This window comes from Natrix helvetica (genome assembly GCF_964273705.1).
Source record: "Natrix helvetica genome assembly, chromosome: 2".
NCBI lineage: Eukaryota > Metazoa > Chordata > Lepidosauria > Squamata > Natricidae > Natrix > Natrix helvetica.
In genome coordinates, this window is record NC_138552.1 from 138,571,179 (window position 1) to 138,578,671 (window position 7,493).

A 7,493-nucleotide genomic window follows, 5' to 3' on the forward strand; every position below is an offset into this window, starting at 1 on the left:
ATCCATTGACAGCAGGGCATCCAGGAGGACGCCCAAATTGCGTGCCCGCTCCACGGGGGCCAGCTGTTCGCCCCCGATGGCCAGTGATGGAACCCACTGGTTGAACCGGCACGCCGGTAACCACAGCCACTCCGTCTTGGAGGGGTTGAGCTTGAGTCTGTTACTGCCCATCCAGACCCTTACGGCCTCCAGGTACCGGGACATCATTTCGACGGCCTCGTTGGGGTGGTTCGGGGTAGATATGTACAGCTGAGTGTCATCAGTGTACAGATGGTACTCGACCCCGAAACCACGAATGATCTCACCCAGCGGCTTCATATATGTGTTGAACAGGAGAGGCGAGAGGACCGACCCCTGCGGCACCCCACAAGTGAGCGGCCTCAGGGTTGACCTCTGCCCCCCCGTCAGCACACATTGCGCTCGGCCAGAGAGGTAGGAGGAGAACCACCGCAAAACGGTACCCCTCACCCCCAACCCCTCTAGACGACGCAATAGGATACCATGATCGATGGTATCAAAAGCAGCCGAGAGGTCTAATAGGACCAGGATGGAGGAGCAACCCCCATCTCTGGCCCTCCAGAGATCATCCACCAACGCGACCAAAGCCGTCTCCATGCTGTGGCCGGGCCGGAAACCGGACCAAGTTTGAAATGTCATTCCACAGACCTCCTTCTACTTTCTGTAACTTTCTTCTACTATCCTCTGCTGACTTCCCTATAAAAATCATGTTTATCATTTCCTGGTTATCTGAGGTTTCATGATCTAAATCAGTGTATTACCTAAAATCCTGGTATATCCTTTCAAGAAAAGTCCTCCTCGGGACTCTCATCTTTCTTTTGCCTTATTTCATATACTTTTGCAAGAGCCTTAATTTAGGGAACTCCATTTTTGGATTCCATATAAGATTGAGAATTCTGTAGCCTCATATTGTCCCCATCATCATCCAGATCCCATTCTGGCTCCATGAGGGGGGGGGGTTCCCAGCAACTGTCATTCTCCTCCTTCTTCTTCTTTTTAACTGCAGCTCCACTCCCCCCCGCCCCACCAGTCTCTGGTGTTAAAAGGACATCCATCAATGTCTGAATGTCTGCCCAAGTGGGACTACGCATCCTTATAATAGATAAGAACAGAGTGCATTTTCTCTGGGTCTTCCCTATAACTGGGATTTTGTTGCTTCCAGTTATAAAGGTCAGAAGCAGAAAATGGTATGTAAACTAGCACTCGACAGAATCTATTTCATCCTCCTACCACCATATTTTCTCGGAGTGAGACTGCATCTCTGGTTTTAGTCTTGAATGCGATTGGATGTCACGAGAGTCACTCGCTGTTTGATTACATTGTTCTTCAGCCTTTCCCCTCCTCTGAGATCTCCTTGTCTGGGGTGTCCCATTCCATTAGTAAGCAGGGGGTGGGAGACAGTGACATGCGGTGAGATTTATGGCTGGTGAGGCTGATGACGTCATCAGGAAGGCGGGGAATGGGACCACGTGTGCAGGAGGCTGAGGCAGCCTCAGCCTCCTGCACACGTGGTCCATTCCCCGCCTTCCTGAGTCAACATGAAGGGGACCGCGGAGCGCAAGCTGCGGGACCGCGGAGCGCGCTCCTTCTGCACACATGGTCCCATTCCCCGCCTTCCTGAGTCAACATGAAGGGGACCGCAGAGCGCAAGCTGCGGGACCGCGGAGCGCACTCCTCCTGCACACATGGTCCCATTCCCCGCCTTCCTGAGTCAACATGAGGGGGACCGCGGAGCGCAAGCTGCGGGACCGCGGAGCGCGCTCCTCCTGCACACATGGTCCCATTCCCTGCCTTCCTGAGTCAACATGAAGGGGACCGCGGAGCGCGAGCCAGCAGAGCGCGCTCTGCGGTCCCCTTCATGTTGACTCAGGAAGGCAGGGAATCGGACCACATTTGCCTTTTCCCTTTTCCCTTTTTCTTTTCTTTTCATGATGAGAGGGGTGAGGCTTTGCCGCCCCTGCCTCCCCTGACCGCATGTCCCTGGTGGCAGACCAGTCTCGGAGTCCTCCAGTTTAACCGGAGGAGCACTGGGTTTCTTTATAAGAAAGGGAATCAAAATAATTAACCCCTTTCACAGTCTGTGGATAGGGACTCAACACACACAAGCATTTACACATCAGCATACATATATTTATCCTCCATTCAAACTGCTTGCATAAAAAATCCACATACAAATATTTCCTTTCATACTTTTTCCAGGCAAACCGATCATTATTATCATTATTTTAGGGAGCTTTCACAAGCCAATAAACTCCTTTTTTTTTCCAAATCCCTTTTTTTAAAGTAAAATAATAAATAATAATAAGGCCTTTTTGGTTATTGTTATTAGAGGGTCTTACTCCTCTCCCAAGTCTTGGAAATGACACAACATAGAAACACATATACACTACCTCCACCCTCTTGTAACAGAAATGGACTATTAACAAGTCTCACAAATAAACTCAAATACTGTATCTGCCTGAATCTTTTGTTTCTGCAATATTGCTTTTAGTAGCTCAATATTATGAGGTCCCTGAAATGGCCAAAAATCACCTGGATTGTCCAAGGGAAGTTGAGGCCAGACAGACAAACAATAATGAGAAAAAGGCTGCCTTTGATCCCTATATCTAATCCTCTTAATATCTCAGATTGAGGCAAAATACAACCCATCGGCAAATCTTTGGTCAGCTTCCCTTTTGGCAACTCTGTCGCTCCTGGACTGAATGCCTTTTTGCTACCAGTTTCCCATTTCAAAGCTGGATCTCAGGTGGATTCCTCTAATCCACTGGGACGTCTCCTGTCTGGTCTTTGCCTTTGTTTGCCTTTTACTTAGGGCTGGATCTCAGGCGGATACCCCTTATCCCCTGGGACGTCTCCTGTCCAGTCCTTACCTTTCCTCCACATTTTGCCTCTTTCTGTTCCTCCACCGGTTCCTGCTCCTCGCTTTTCTTCAGGGCTTCAGCCTTTGAGTTCAATTAAGAAGTCACCAAGGATCTTACCGAGGCTGGACGTTCATTTAGACCAGTGGTTCCCAAACTTTTTCAGTCCACCGCCCCCTTGGTGCTACAAACTGATCCTCAGTGCCCCCCACCCAGTGGTGGAATTCAAATTTTTTTACGACCGGTTCTGTGGGGGTGGCTTGGTGGGCGTGGCTGGGGGGAGTCATGTGACTGGGCGGTTTGCACGACGGAAGGAAGATAGTAACAGTAAAATTCAAAACTCTAACAATTAATTGCACATTTATTCAAAATCCAATTTAAAAACCTTTGTAGTTAATTTTAATTCAACAAAATTGTTGAACATGATCCAGTGATACCAGGTTTTCAAAGTCTGATAGTCGTTTATCAAGAACCTTAACATAGTAAACTAAGTAAAATTTAGTAACTACTTCACTGTTCAGTAAATTCTTAATGTAATGGATGGGCTTGATAAAGTGATACCAGTTTCCAAATGTCTGGTTTTAAGTCATTTAGCAGGAGTCTTAAATCACCACGTTCAGTAATCTGGAGTCGATTTCTTTGCTTGGAGAGAGGTTGGATGACCACACTGAAGCCAAATATGATGTTGGAAATGCAACAAGCTTCTTAACCAATGTCCATAGTGCAGGATAGCGATCAGAAATTTCTTTCTGTAACCAAAACTCTTGGTACGATTTCTTGAACTTTGGCTTCAGCTCAATGTCACCAACATTTGCTTGAATTATTTCAGGGGTGGCGAACACGCGGCTCGCGAGCCGCATGCGGCTCCCGGCCAAAATAAATGAGGCTCTTTGCCTCTTATCATTATTTAGTATACTGTGGCTCGGATCGCTCGCTCCCTTTCGGAAGCTGGGGAGGTCCTTTGCAGGCAGCTAGAACGGGCCGCGCCTGCAAAGGACTTCCCCAGACTTGCTTTGAGGAGCACGGGGTGACTGAGGCTAGTTGTGAAGCTCCAAAGCCCCCACCGCCACCGGAAGAACTGCTGCCACCTCCTCCTCATCCTCCTCTAACAGGCAGCACTGCCGGATTTGCCGCCCGGCGCTGCGGCTGAGATGAAGCCGCCAAAGCTCCTGCCGGCATCTCCGCGCGTGGCAGCGGCGCCTCCCCTCTGCTCGGAGCAGCTGAGCTCAGTCAGCGCTGGGTTACCCCTGCCCCCTCCTCCTCCTCCGCCGTGCTTTTGAGGAGCCATGAGGCTGCAGGAGACAGTAGGAAGGCGGGGGGAGCAGGGGGAAAAAAGCCTCATGGCTCCTCAAAAGCACGGAGGAGGGGGCAGAGGTAACCCAGCGCTGAGCTCAGGAGCAAATCTGGTGATTCTGTTGGAGGAGGAGGAGGAGGAGGTAGCAGCAGTTATTCTGGTGGCAACTCGTACTCGTCGGCATCTTCAGCAGAAGCCCTGCCCACAATGAAGAAAGCAAAGATGGAGCAGATCCACGCAGATGACGTCGCTGCAACATGACTGGAGGAGGAATTCTGGGAGTTGAAGTCCACAAGTGTTAAAGCTGTCAGGTTTGAAGACCCCTGGGGGTTTTTTTCCCTAAAGGGTTAGGGGTGCAAGGGTCTTGTAACTTGACAGCTTTAAGAGTTGCGTGCTTCAAATGCCAGAGTTTCTGAGCCAACATTTTGGTTGCTAAGCAGGAGTGTTGTTAAGTGATACTGATATTATATAACACTTTGAATTAAGCGGGTACCTTGAAGAAACATAACTTTGAGTTTCAAATAATACTGATTTCGTTGTTGTCTTAGGTGACATCTGTGAAAAAAATTCGGGTGCTCAGGCATGAAAATGTGCCGCTCAAACACTATACTTTTCTGCTCACATCGAAAAAAAATTAGAGGGAACATTGCTTCCGGGTCTGTTTTGGCAGGTCACTGCGTGGTGTGGCTCTCTGACTCTCACAGTTTAAAATTTTGGCTCTTTTTGTCGAACTTGTTCGCCACCCCTGAATTATTTGATGAGATTATTGCATGGTACCTAGGGATTCCCAATATGGAAAGTGAGAATGGGAACATTTTAACAGATCTATATGTTCTTGGGTTATAACTTCCACTAAAGAACCATGAGGATGGAAAGGGAAATATAGACAATGGAGTTCAATCCCCTTTCTCAACAGTTTGGAAGCAAAGAATAACTCTAGCAAAATGTAGCCTTTTACCTCTTTGGGGAATCATTTTCTATTATTATTATTATTATTATTATTATTATTATTATTATTATTTATTTATTTATTTATTTATTTTTCCCAATAAAACTCATGCAAAGGGTCATCCACAACTACATTACATTTTCCACAATCATATTTGTGATTCCTTATAACTTCTTAAAGCTAAACATTTTTAGTACAAATCAATGCATTGACATATATATCACTAATGCAGTTTCCAATCTCTTCCATTGATGTAATTAACACCTTATGTATTGAATACAAGTATATCAAGTATAGGTTAAACATGAATTGAAAAACATCTAATTCAAATGTATAAGCTTTGAATTTATTATATAATCACAGGCAAACATTGCACTTATGCCTAAGTCCTCTACCCACACACATTATAAGACAGATAAAACTATTTTAGCTGGCTGTTGTAAATATTACTCTGCTAATTCAACAAGAAATGCTATTGCATGAATCCTTAATGCAGAACACAGCTAAAAGTGATTTTAGCAATTTTCTTCCCAAGTTAATTCAAAATGTATATCCAAATGTTCCTCTATTTTTTCCCCAAGCACTAGGGAAGATTATATTCAAAATCAGACACTTTTGCTGTGTGTGTGTGTGTGTGTTTGCTTCTGGTCTCCAGAAAGAATTTCACCTGTTTTTCAAATGTTGGTCCCATTTGCAACTCCCTTAGGATTCAGCAGCCTTGCAAGGATCCCTGGCTTGCTTATAGCACAGGGCTGCATGGCCACCTGCAAGCACAGAGGCGGGGGTGGGGATGGCAGGGGGACCGCACCACGCAAACTACCACCCATCTCCCCAGGGAGGGGAGGTCTGGCCGCCAGCAAAGGGTTTCTGCCGAGGCGCCCAATGCAGGCAAAATAGCGAGCGTGCGAAGGAGGATCAGGCAGGCACTGAGGCCCCTTCGCCTCCCTTCGCTCCCACTTTGTCTTGATGAGGTCGCTGCAGCTGCCGGGCGCGGACAGATGGAGGTAGCCAGAGCAGCCCGGGTGGGCAAGCAGGTTAGCAATGGAGGATCAGGCAGCTCGCTCGCTCGCCCACCCACCTGGGCTGCCCCGCCGCTCTGGCTACCTCCGTCCATCCAAGCCCGGCAGCTGCGGTGACCTCATCAAGACAAAGTGGGAGTTAAGGGAGGCAAAGGGGCCTCCCTTTGATCGCTCGCTCCCACCGCCCGTCTGCACTATGCTAGCCCTGCCCACCGCTCACTGATTGGCTGGCTCACCAATCGTCCCGCCCACCTCTAAGAGCCCTATCTATAGAAAGCCAAGCAGAAAAAAAGGTAACTGGGTTTAGATAGGGCAGGGCGATTGGTGAGCCAGCCAATCAGTGAGCGGTGAGCAGGGCTAGCATGGTGCAGATGGGCGGGGGGAGCGAGTGATCAAGCAGCTTCCGGATGGGCGGGGGTGAGTGAGCGAACTGGTTCTAAATGGCTCGCTAGAGGGGGCCACCTCCAGCACTCCTCTGCCGCCCCCCCTTGCCTCTTAGAGCCCCCCTGAGCCATCCCACCCCCCTCAGAGGGTGGTACCACCCCCTTTGGGAACCACTGATTTAGACAGTGGCTCATAGCATTCAGTCAACCCACTCTTTGCATCAGTGGGACATGTGGATCTCTGCATTACCCCTTGCTTTTCAGAGTACTCAATCACTGTCAAAAGACTCATGAGCTTTGAGGGCTGTTGGCAGTGCAGAAACACACAGTCCTGGTCACCGACCGGGAGTTTCATTTCAGAGCAATCACACATCTTTCAGCCACTAAGTCTTACCCGTCCAGGGGCCCTCCTCTGGTAGTCTTTGGTGCCTTCCAATTGAATCCAGGCGTGGAATCCCAGAACAAGCCCCCAGATTTTTGTCCCCAATTCGGGTCTGAGCCTGGTGCCGAAGCCAATGATGGATGCCAAACACGAGGTGCAGGTTTTCTGATTGCTTTTTATTGGAGTACTCCAAGGAAAAGGGTTCCTGGTCAAAAGGCCAAGAACCAAGAACAAAGGATTAAGTAAGCTTTATACATTTTCACTAAAGGAGAAGGCGGGACAATGTGAAATAATAAGAAATATCCTCTAATAAACATTTTAGCAATAATTCTACAATTTGTTATATTGGTCTATAGCTGTCCCATTCCTAAGTCTTGGCTAATGAATGCCCCAGGGGGTATCTAATAGACATTTCATTTGCTGCAGACCATCTCCATTGCTAACTTTTAGCTGAGGTCTGCAAGTTGTCTAATTCTTGTTACTTATATCAACTTTCTAATTACCCATAATTGCTACAAGCTTTACACGTGCATATTTCGTGTTGATAAGCATTCTTTGTTCTTGTGAGACAGACAGACCACACACCCCAA

At 47.9% G+C, this 7,493-nt stretch overlaps 1 long non-coding RNA gene across 1 annotated transcript; it reads right to left on the reverse strand.

Moving 5' to 3' along the window:
* Positions 1-2,820: 2,820 nt before the first annotated feature.
* Positions 2,821-7,238, reverse strand: LOC309385970. The gene is made up of 2 exons (XR_014174320.1): positions 6,697-7,238; positions 2,821-2,960 (listed from the first exon to the last, which is right to left on the reverse strand). It is a non-coding gene; the product is annotated as an uncharacterized lncRNA (long non-coding RNA).
* Positions 7,239-7,493: the final 255 nt, after the last annotated feature.